Source organism: Sparus aurata, chromosome 4 (assembly GCF_900880675.1).
Source record: "Sparus aurata chromosome 4, fSpaAur1.1, whole genome shotgun sequence".
In the NCBI taxonomy this organism is placed as follows: Eukaryota; Metazoa; Chordata; class Actinopteri; order Spariformes; family Sparidae; genus Sparus; species Sparus aurata.
Genome location: NC_044190.1, coordinates 7,334,252 through 7,346,704, shown reverse-complemented (window position 1 = coordinate 7,346,704; position 12,453 = coordinate 7,334,252).

The following is a 12,453-nucleotide window of genomic DNA, read 5'->3' as shown; positions in this document are numbered from 1 at the left end:
TCCGTCTTTAAAAGGCTTGTGTTGCCATGCCTTCCTCAGGGTTTGTCCCCTTCATCTCCTCCCTCGCCAAACCCAGTGAGAATATTCACCTGTGCCACTCCCCCTCCTCCTCCTCCTCCTCCTCCTCCTGCCACTGTCTCTCTGGAGGTGTGCACACAGGTGTATACTCACACTCACACACAAACATACACACACACAGGTATGTACAGTCAAAGGTGAGAGGACCAGTTTTTCAAGATCAGACCAGAATCATGCATCAACCCTCGATCACAACACCTTAAAACAAACCCTTCTTTTTGTAATGCTCTCACAAAGAGAGGACAGTTGAGCCGGTTAGGCAGGTTTATTTAAAAAAAGATCCTTGCAGTGACAGAAACACAAGCTCTCATTGACATTAATGTTCTGCAGCTGACACCATTAAGGCCATTTTCCTGCCACAAACTCTCAGTGAGCTCAGAGGTGAACTTAACAGGAGCTGCCTGGCGCTCCGGATGAGGCTGACACCATGAATGAAGGGTGTGAATCCGTCTGGCTGTAAAAGTCAACAGAGGTGGCCTCCCGGTCAGACCGACTTGTGACGCGGCGGCCATCACGCCCGGCCGAGACGGTGCTCCCCGGGCCTGTTATCTTGTTTAAACTCTGAAGCAATGAAAGCAAACACGGCTCACCGCCACCGCAGAATTAGGAAGTGGAAATGTGAGACGTTAATTGTGGTTTGGCTGAGAGTGTGCTCGTGTCACACATAAAGAAAACCCTGATGATACATTGATTTGTTTCATGTTTGATCTGAGCTCAGCAGCCCTGAACAAAATGTCACGCTCGCTTTAGTTTTAACACAAAAAATAAGTTAATGCTTCATCCCAAAGGTTTGATGGAAAACTCAAAGTATTCCACTCAAATGAGATCAGGTATGTTTGAAGCATTTATAACAAAGTCACTATAAAATCACATCTAACATCTGTCCTTGTTTTCCACTTGCAGAACTCCTCCACGTTGTACTACGAGCTGCGATCACAACAGCTCAGATGAGAAAGACATTCATGCATCTGGGAGCTCATTGTGTTTTCTCCCAGAGGAGCTGCAGTCAGAGTCACAGCAGCAACGTTGAACATAATACACCGACAGGAGATGTATGTCTGACTTGAAGTCCGCTTGATTTGGCATGCAGTCAGTCAGTCAGTCAGTACAGTTAATGTGTGAGATAATATGTAATTCATTAAGGTTTAGTGTAACAGTATAAACACAGCCAGGAGCTGGGAGTCCTGCCTCCAGAGAGCCAGAGAATATAAACAAGGTCAAATGATGATAACAAAGAAAAAACCCAGAGGGAGGTCACTGCAGATCATCAGAACTCTGAGTTTTAATGTGTTTTAATGTTTTAATAGGATGATAAAAATGTATCTTTCTTCGTTAGCAAGTGACTGAATGAGGAGAGTCTCCAGGTAAAAACTTTTTTTAAAGGTTATGTTGCATCTCTTCTCCTTAAAAACATTATTATGATAGTGAAGTATTCATTATAAAAATGTTTATCGGGTCCAAATTGTTTGTTTTGTTGATGTGTGTGTCAGAATTCTGACAACTGGTTCCAGTTTGTGATCCAACAGTTTAACACGGTTGGTATCTGTGTCTCCTCAGCATCAAGAGTCTTGGTAGTTTCCAGTTTGTGGAAAAGTCAGTAAAACTTGCTGAGTTCTGCAGTATGAGCCCAAAACACTGGAGTGTCATAATGTTAGCTAGCTAGCATTAGCAGCAACAACGTAGGGTGCTGTCACGGCCCCCTCTGTGACCTCATGGAACACAGACAAATTGTGCCATGAATCACACATACAGTGTTTGTCAATTTAAAAGGTAATCGTCAGAGTCAAGAATGTCACTGTTTGTCATAATTAAAGTATAATATCATCTAGTTTTGTGTGAAACTTTGGCTCATTCTTCAGAAAACCTTATGGATCAGCGCCAACCCGTATACAGAGCTCTGATCGCTGTACTGTGGATCTCAGGCGTTACAGGCAGAGCATGTGAGCGGAGCTGAGCGGCAATAATTTCCGCTCCCCGCTTACGTGGGTGTTCGCTCCTTCGCTCCATCGCTCAAAGTTATGCCAGACAGCTCCGCTCAAAGACCGCTCTCCGCTCACCTAAAATTTCATTCGCTCAAATTTAAAAGAGGGAGCAATTCTTGACGTTGCGCCTATATGACCTGCAGGGTTCTCCCCAGACGGTGGAACAGCGGCGCTGCGCCGCTATACTGCTAGCTCAGCGCTACTATACTCATTTTCAATGTTAGCTGCTTTATAGCGGGTGTTAGTGGGCTGCCGCGGTCTTCTCGTAAAAAAAGGGCCCCCCGGCTGACGGTGACGAGCGTCCGTTCGTCCATCCGTCCCCCGGCTGACGGCGAGGAGCCGGGGGACGGACGGACGCTCTCCCCCCCGGCTGATGGTGCGCCTGTCTGCTTGCTTTTCGAAATATTTTTACAAACTCCATCTCTCAACGAATGAACTCCTTGAAGGCACAAGTGAGTCTGTGTGGACTTGTGCATGCCCTAGACTCGTGGAGAGCGGTATCGGAGCGGAACTGGAGCGAAACGGAACCATCGCTCTGGCCTTTGGATTAAAACCCGCTCTGCGTTCCGACTATATTTCGCAGGCTCCGCTCCCCGCACGCTCCGCACTCCGCTCCGCTCACATGCCCTGGTTACAGGCACATCCTGGTCTTGACTTCCTACTCTGACCTGACTTGACTGAAAAGGGAACACTGGTATGATGATCCAGGAGTACCTGGATTAAACTATTTTTACTTTATTGTGTTTGCGGGAAGATGTGTTTTGATGTGGAACTTAACTGAACCAAGAAACTGAACTGTTGTGTTTCTAGAGTAGAGATCTTGTGGAGGATGTTTTTTGGACTGTTCGCCTGCTGGACTAGTTTCACACATTAACACACGAGTGATTCACCAACTATTCAACGTTCAGTATATTCCTTGTTGTATTAAAAGAGAAGTGGTTGTGAGATTTTGTGACCAGTCACTAGCAATACCAGCAGATGTTGTGTTTTGGTGCTGGTCAATGCTGGTTTTTCCAGCAGGGAGGGTCAACCTGGTTTAATGGAGACACCTTGCAATGTTTTAAAAGGGTTCATGAGGGTTACTCTTGGTATTCTTTACATGCGCCCTTTGTCAACGCACGTCACCATCCCCAACTTGGCACAGAAAAGTATTTAAAAAGATGAGAATCAGAATAAATCGGCTCATATTGACAACTGCAGATATGTGAAAGTTTAGTTCATCAGTTTTGTACGCGGATAATATCCAGGCGTTACTTTGGCTCTCTATTAGCTAGCTAACGTTAGCAATGTTGTTAGCACGCTAGCATTAGCAGAGTTAGCTACTGCAATAAACTGGTGACCACTTGAGGGAGCAGATGACTACAACAATGGCGGTGTTGTGACGTGAATCTTACATTAACTAAACTTTACACTCTAATTCTATATCTATATTCTGAAGGTTTCAATGGAGCGATAAATATCTTTCGCAGCCTGAATCATAGAAGATTTTATTATTAAAAGCATGGTGTGCATGTGTGTGTGTGGTTGTTGACGCTATTTTCTGATTTATGTAAAGATATAAACATTATACAATATTCCCTCTGAGAAAACCTTTGACTCTGATATGTCAACAAAATGAAACAAGACTTTTGAGCCTGGTTTTAAATGTTTACATTTCTGTTCTGGAGATTCAGTTCAGTTCAGTTCAGAGTTCAGAAAACTTTATTTATCCCATACGGGCAATTCAGTTTACAGCTCCCAGTTCAATTAAGTTGGAAAAGAAAAAACACAACTCATACAGCAATCATTCATTAGACATACAACTCTGACACTCAACTCTCAGTTTTCAGTAAATCAGTTCAACTTATGGTTCTCAACAGCGATGTCATGTACCTGTGCAAATATGCAAGTAAATAAATAAATAACGACAAGCACAACCCTACTCATTAAAATTGGCATTCATCAACCTAATAACTGAAGGGATAAAAGAATTTGAGTAGCGATTTGTCTTCCTCAGGGGGGCAGAGTAGCGTCGCCCTGAGGGCATCAGAGTAAATTCACTGGACATGACATGGTCTCCCTGCTTCAGGATGCATTTTGCTTTCTGGACCACATGTTTTTTCCAGAGCACACTCAGATCTGTTAACTGGACTCCAATAATTTTGGAGCAGACTCTAACGATCTGATTAAGACTGTCCTTGTCCTTCACTGACAGACCATTGAACCAACAAATAAAAGAGAACATTAAAAGACTCTCAATAAAAGAATGATAAAAGGAACATAAAATGGTTTTAGAAACACTAAAGGAATTTAGTTTCCGCATCAGGTGGATTCTTTGTTGTCCACATTTGACAACTGACTGTGTTTTTGTCAAATTTAAGATGGGAGTCAAATATGGTTCCTAAGTATTTGAAGGTTTCCACAATTCCAGCTGGTTCACCATGCAGCTTCATGCAGCTCGGTGCCCTTTTGAATGCCTCATTTGAATATTTAATTATGTGATTACAGATATAACTATGTTCATGTAAGTCATCAGCTGAAGAAGTTTCATGTTGATACCTCTTTGTTAAAACCTTAGCCACCTTCACCTGCAGTGTACCTTTCCTCTCTGCTCGCTGGGTGTAGGTATCAGGACTGTTCACCTCTGACCTCCACCCAGACACAATACATGGGTGTGTTTGGGTGGAGGTCAAGAGAGAGACCTTTGTCTGCACGCCAACACCCGGACTGGTGGTGACTTCCTCTCCAAATCAGAACATGCTGATGTAATGACCTGAATCACCGGCTCAGTGCAGGAGGTGAACAGAACACCACATGTTCTGACAGCATGGAACAACAGAGGAATAAAAACTGAAGCTGCTGTGTCTGAACAGAAAAGATTCTGAAGTGTGTTCACCAACACTTAGAAGTTACAGAAAGGTTTAAGTCTGATCATCAGCTGACACAGAGTCAACATCAGAGCTGTGATGTCAAGTGTAACCACTGGAGGTCGCCAAAATGAGATTTCCAGGTAGAGTTAATTTACTCTTTAAAAAACCTCAAATTCATTCTTAAACAGATTTAAAACCGCTGAACAGAATGATGATGTCAGAGGTGTGAGGAAACCTGGTTCATTAACACCTGCAACACTAAACCATTCTGTAATGTGACCTGCAGCTGATGATGATAAAACTCTGGAGCTCCTTCTTACACACAACATACGTGTCGCGTCACGATGACTTCCAAGTCCAAATTCAGTCTGGAGTCATTTGCTTTCTGTCAAGACAAGTTGCAAGACTTTAAAACAGCGACTCGAGTCCACATCTCATCATTAAATATATAATATGTAATGTAATGTAAGATGATTTGTTTTGAAGTCGTGGTGAAGTTAAACTCACTCAAAGTAAACGGCGAAATAAATGTAGGTGAGTGAAAGTAGTTGAGTTCTGAGATGAAGCAGAAGTGTGAACAAGTAAAGTCAAGTAGTAAAGTAAAGTAAAGTAATTTCCTTGTTTTTGATATTTGATCACATTTGTTTGACTGAATATCATTCATTATAAGACAATATAATACAGATTACTTACATTTGCCACATACAAAATTATTAGACAGTTAATACCTTCTTCTTTCTCTTTGCAAAGACCAGATACTGCAGGTAAGATGACACTGAACACTGAACATGGGACAAGACCATGAAAAAATGACTTGGGACTGCAAATGACTATAGTCAAACTGTGTGTGTGTTCAATGCTAACAAGAGAATAATCTACACTTCTGATAAAAAAAATATGTAGTTTGTAATGATGTGACAGAAGCATGAGGTTCTGTGTTGTTGTTTTAGTTCAGTAACTTCCATCACACTGACTATCTGATATCCAGTAAAAGCTCAGTTTGATCTTGTTTTTCGCACATTAGACATAAACAAATTAAAGGAATAAATGAGGACGCAGATGCTTTCATACAGGAAACAGCGTTACAAACAAACATCACTGCCTCACGCTGATCCTGAACCTGATGTTACACCTCATGTGACCACAGGGGGTCAGTGCTGTCCAACAGAAGCTGCTCAGGTTTGGGCGTGAACAGGTCCTGCAGCTGATAATGAAGATGCATGAGAGGCTTTTGTCCACGCAGTTTATTTTTAGCCTGACTTGAAAGTCGTGTCCTCAAACTTTGCCCTTAGATTTGATATTTTCTCTTTGTTTTTCTCTCTTATTCATTCATTTGTTACTGGCTGACCTCGGGCTACAGAGCTGTTCCTCCTGGAGACATCACAGGGAATTAAAGTGCATCACAGCAGGGACGCAAAGGTCTTAGAGCGCTGTGTGCTTCTTTTATTGACTGTTAATGAGGAAAAGTAACAAGTTTGCTTCAGGCCAATGCCCTCCTCCTCCTCCTCCTCCTCCTCCTCCTGTTTCTGTACCATCAGCACAACCTCTCACATTAAGCATGCAGTGAGTCATTGTTGTGGATGCAAACGGTCTTAAATATTGAAGGACCTTGTTCGTTTTTGGTTTTTAGATGAGTGTGAGACGGTTCAAAGACTCACAGCACAAATATCAAACGTTCACCTCTTCATTAGTTTAAAAGGCACTTCAAATACCTAAATTTCATTTACATATGATCACTGGAGGATATTTCTTTATAGTGTTTTTGTTCTTCATTCATCCTTTTCAGAGGGAAATGTCGTTCTGACTTCATTCATTTGACAGGTATCACTTCACAGATTCAGATTTTACAGACAAGATATGAAATGAGTATTTAAAATCCGCTGCATTGTTAGAGATTAAAGGCTGAGTTCACCTAGAAATTTAAACCTGGTCATCATCTGCTCACTGCTATGTTGGAAAGTCAGGTAATTTTGCAGTTTGTGTTTTTCTGGAGCTTCACAACACAGAACCCTGCTGGAAAGCTTTGCAGCATTCTCCTCAACAGCTGACGTAAATGAGGAACTCACCATGAATGGTTCCTAACAGCTCATCCAGTGTACTCAAGTCTTCAGAAGAACTGATTAGAAATAACATCCTCGATGTTACATGCACCCACCTCAGACGTGGTGCAAACTAACTCTTTTAGCTTAGCAGCTGCAGTATACAGTGAAGATTTCAGCTTTATAACTTTTCAAATCTATTTGGGATCTCGAGGCTACCGGAGACTTTAATTATGCTGGACAAGCTAAATATAACCATTTCTTTTTTATGTTAAATCAGATCTCCGGCAGCTTCAGTTGTTTAGCAGAATGCTGCAGCTCTGTTTGACTGTGAAGCCCCAGAAGTGTTTTGTGGACTTCGAGACTTTCCATCAGCACGAGGTTGAGTAGAGAGTGAATAGACTTTCATTTTTGGCCGAACTTATTCTTTAAATATGTTCAGCTTATCTTGGGCCCTTTATTTAATAAAAGCAGCATCATTGCAACAGAAATATGCTCCGTTACAACAAAATTCCTGGATTGAGAATGTCAGTGAAAGTTAGGAAGTTTTACTGGTAACAAGTAAAACCTAAAAAAAAAATTATATAGTTTGTGTATATATATATTAGAGATGCAACTAGGAAAGGAAAGCAATTTTTTTAATCAAGTATCAGCTCCCTTAGAAATCGATACGCAGGTTAATCAATAATAGCTTAAATATATTGAATGTTTTCAAGTAGAAAATGGTTTTAACCAGGAGGTTAAGACTTATGACAACAGATACAGTGAACACCTGGTTACTGGAATCATATTAAACTGAATAACACAACATAATGATTTCATTTTAATTACAGAGCTCCATCAGTCCTTATTGATCAACAGTCCGACGAGATCCAACACAAACTGAGGCTATGAAATGGTTAAAATGTACAAATATCAGAACGTCTTTTTGTAGATTTAAGATTAAAAATGACTTGTTTTTAAATTAACAAGACACGTTTTGATGTATTTGTGCCGGTTTGTACATTTTTAATTGGTTAAATTCTTAAGAGCGATTAATCGATGAATGATTAATCATTTACATCATTTAGTCTAGTAGTTTATTTTGCGCATCGTATTTCATGGGATCATCACACACACGTTTTGTATGTCAAATCTTGATCTCTACGACAGCCATCAAATAAATGCAGTGGAATAAAAGCACAAATAGAAACACTCAAGTGAAGCAGAAGTATTTCAAGTGGAGTACTCGAGTAACTTCACTCCATCGCTGCATCTACAAGAAGTAAAAAGTAAAAGTACTCTTCAAGATGCAACAACCAGTCCTTTTCTCTCTTGAATGACTCGATTAAAAAGACATTCTCTTATCTATGTTGCACAGCGATCATGCTAATAATGATGCTAATGACATGCAGAGTTTGTGCAGTGGTGTGTCGTCGCTGTGTGAGGTCACACGGGGACAGATGGGTGGTAGACTTCACTAACCCGGGCTGCTGTGCTGCAGCTGCTCACACTGCTGCAGCCTCCCTGGAGTTTTGGTTGATGAGGTGTAGTTTGTGTCTCCAAATGAGCAGCGTGTGTGGCAGACACCCCCTGATACATTATTAATAGTTGTCAGACTCCAGGCACTGGCTCCTCTTCTTCTCTGTTGAATGTCAGGCTAAGTGTAGACCCCCGTCACAGTCCTGCCTCCTCTCCTGTGCATACACTCCCGACTTTATCATTTCTCTTTCTGCTGCTCCGTCTCCTCATCGTTCAGCAGCAGCAGCAGCATCATCTCTGGCTCGGCTGGTGTTTGCACCATCGAGACTTTTCTCTTCCTCTCCACCACATAAACCAAAGTGTACCAGCTGCTCATGAATGAGCTAAAAAAACAGCAATTACCAGGTTTGGAAACTGAAACAGGAGCTCATCTTGTTTTAGTGCAACAGCCTTTCCTCGTCTCTGGTGACCGTTTAGAAGAGAGGCTGAGGCTGAGCTCAGTCTGACAACTGTTTTCTCAAGAGCACAAAAGAAGTAAGATGAGAAGTGAAGTTTGGAAATGATTTGTCAGAGAACGCGGAGAAATGGATTCCTGAGGGTTTAGTAAAGCTTTACAACAAACTGCTGAAACGAGGCAGAGCTAGAAGAAAAGATCATTACTGATCAGAAACCTGTCTGTTAAAGGTGAAGCTACAGCCAGCTGCCAGTTAGCTTAGCTTAGCACAAAGACTGGAAACAGAGGGAAACAGTTAGCCAAGCTCTGTTCAAATGTAAGAAACATCTGCCCGCCAACAGAGACTGATGAGAATACTGAGCATCAAACTGTGGCTCCCTCTAGTGGTATGTATGTGAAGATGAAATGTTAATTTTTCCATTTATTGTTCTCTCCATTCAGTGATGATGAAATGCAGATATTCTACATTTCTTTGAATGTGAAATACAATCATGGATCTAATTATTGTTATCATTTCATTAAATTTTACTGCACATTGTGATTTATTTCCCCCCAAAAAAGTCTGTTTATTGCAGATATCTGAAGTGTGAAGTGTTGTTGAATCGATAGATTTGTTTCAGCTCCTGTAGGTCACACCGCAGCAGGTGTCAGACAGACTGATTCAAGGACAAAGGTCATTATAAGGCTAATCGTTGGCTGTTTTCTTAGGCGTAAAGGTGCTATTTGTAAGAACAGTTGATTTTTGAGTCTCATTCCCACCTTGTCAAGAAATGTTCGGCTGCCAGCTTGAAATTATTGACGAGTTGGGAGTGAGGCTCAAAAATCTGTTGTTCTTAAAAAACAGGACATTCAAACCTTTGGATAAAAATATGTTTTATTTGAGAACAAATGTACTTTTCTGTTTTTCAGATACACAAATGAAAGCTCTTCAGGTATTTTACTACAAATTACATCACATTTTTTCAATGCAAAATACAAAAACACAATCTGCATGATTAAATGTGTTTCTTAAATACATGTTATTCAAATACTGACCATCTTGCAGCACCTGATTTTATATTTTCTTATCTTTACAACCAGCTGGTTTCAACCAGCAACCAGCAGAGATTCCAGTGAGTTATTGCCCGGAGCCAAGAAATAAACCAGTGAGACATAACATGTTAATTAGTCGGCTTTAGAGGTGCTGGGAGGACTTTTTCCTTTCCGCCTCAGACAAGCTGTTTCCTCCTGCTTCCAGTGTTTGTGCCAGAACGAAGCAGCTGCTGCAGCCTCAACTGTATATCTAACACAGAGGTACATTTATGTTCTCATCTTCAGCCGACTGTCAGAAAACAGAGGAAGAGTATGAACTGTTGCTATAAGATTAAAGGACAAGTTAGTCAGTCATTATCTCCATGCTGATATAAAGTCAGGTGAAGTCTCGTAGTCCACGAAACAGTAAAACAGAGTTGCAGCATTCTGCTAAAATGGGGCATGAAATGACTGAATTTTAATTTTGGATTTAACTCTTCATTCAACCTCTCTACATTAAAAAGCTGAGCTCTGCAGATTCCCCAAATCATGGATATAAAAACCAGTAATAAATAATTTATATCAGTTTTTAAAGCCCTAAACTTGGAAAATATGCAAATGTATGCAGCTTTATGTATTATGGTCTTTGACTAGGCTGTTTTTCCACCTTCGCTCTTGTTTTGGATGTGCACAAAGTTTGTGTAAATAAGAGAAATAAAGAACTATAATATGGAGTATTTGCCCCTGATACATACAGGCAGGGGAATTGTAGGTCACAAAATGACATTTGTTGCCAGGTATCTGAATATTTCATCAGAAAAACAAGAGTTAAGTGCTCTTTGTCAGTGACATTGTTATAACATTTGAACTTGGACCATGTAAGACTACATGATGTGTTCTCCAGCTGACAGGGCAGCCACAGGTCATCTGCAGGATCATTTTTGCATGAAAGTAGGCGAGTAAAATAAATAAATAATTCAGTGTGTTCAAACTCGTAGAGATTTATGCCAGAAGCACTTACAGCACTCGTTTCAAAACAAATCCATGCTCGAGTCGGATCAAGTTCACTAAAGGAGGAGGCGGTGCTCGTCCCTCCTCTGTCCACAGGGGGCGCCAGACTCAACACAACATCAGAGTTCCTTGTAGGAGCTTTAACTTACTGTCAGAAACCAAAAAGGCATATCACCACAAACACTTGAAGTGTTGCTTTAAGATTAAAGTCATCCTACAAGGTGCAAAGATCAGATCTCAGAACCTCTTAAACCTTCTGGGATGAAAGCTGTAAGATTGGACTCATAAAAAGTGCAGCAGGTGTCTCGTTTCTGTTCTCATTTCATCGGATGCCTCCATCTCCAGCTCCTCTCCTCTCTCCTCCTCTGGGACCGCCACACAACACACAAACAGATCCAATAACGCCGGGTTCAACGGGGTGTTAATTTTATCAAGTGGGTAAATTTATGGACACGATCAAGCCTGTGGCCTCTGAGAACCAAGGATCCACTGTAATGTTATCACAGCCATCTCAAAGGCATCTGAACGACAGCAGAGGAGGCCGAGACAGAGGCCGTGAAGAGACCGAGCTTATCGGGTTTATGTCAGCTAATTACAGGACTGGGAGACAGACGCAGCGTCAGGAGGGACGGTAATATCATTAACTGGGAGAAATGAGATGTGAGGCTGTGAGAAGGGAGAAATTATGGCTGGATTGTATAAATGCCAGAAGGTAATGAAAAATGCAGGCGGGCGGCCGGAGACACAGCCCGTCTCAGGTGTCTGTGCTCCTCACTGGATCAGAATAGACTAATTAGGATTAATTATTAATCAGGATTGTTTTTCTTCTCAGCAGTTTCACAGAGACGATGTTCAGTATGAACAAACTGTTTCTCCACTGCGAGTCAGAACAAAGGACACCAGCAGATTAACCTGAACGTATCATTTCAGGTCTAAAACCAGCAGAAGTCATCCTGGAAACGGACCGACGTCTGAGCAGAATCGGGAGAATTTTCCGGGGTCATTGACGCAATAAATACTGGATACAAAGTTAAGTTCAAAGATGATGGAGAAATGGTTTTATGGGTTTGTCATTAGACTTGAGCGGATCGATGCGACACAGTAACAGAAGTAGAGCCCTGAGAATAATAGACGACTGCACAATTACAATAGTAGGCAGAAGTAGAGCGCATACCTCCCCTAAATCCCAACAGTCCACTTTAATACTTTCAGACTTCATCCAATATCAGATAAAACATAATTAAATCCACTACTCCCGATGTTCTTCATCAACATCCAGACATTATTCTCTGACAAATTATTGAAAATTTGGAAAAACTGCTCGTCTTGCAATGTTAAAGAAGGTTAGGAATAACTCCTGGATCCCCCCCAAAAAAGGTTTATGGATCTATTCCGGAGTGAGACCCGACCTCAATCCAAGATTCTGGGGAGATTGTTCAGTAGTTTTTGTGAAATCCTGCAGACAGGCAGGCTGCTCAGAACGATGTGCAGATATAAACAGTGTTGTTTCCTTTGAGGACAGTTTGTTCATTTACTTCTCTTAAAATTTCTCCCCCAAAACTACATAA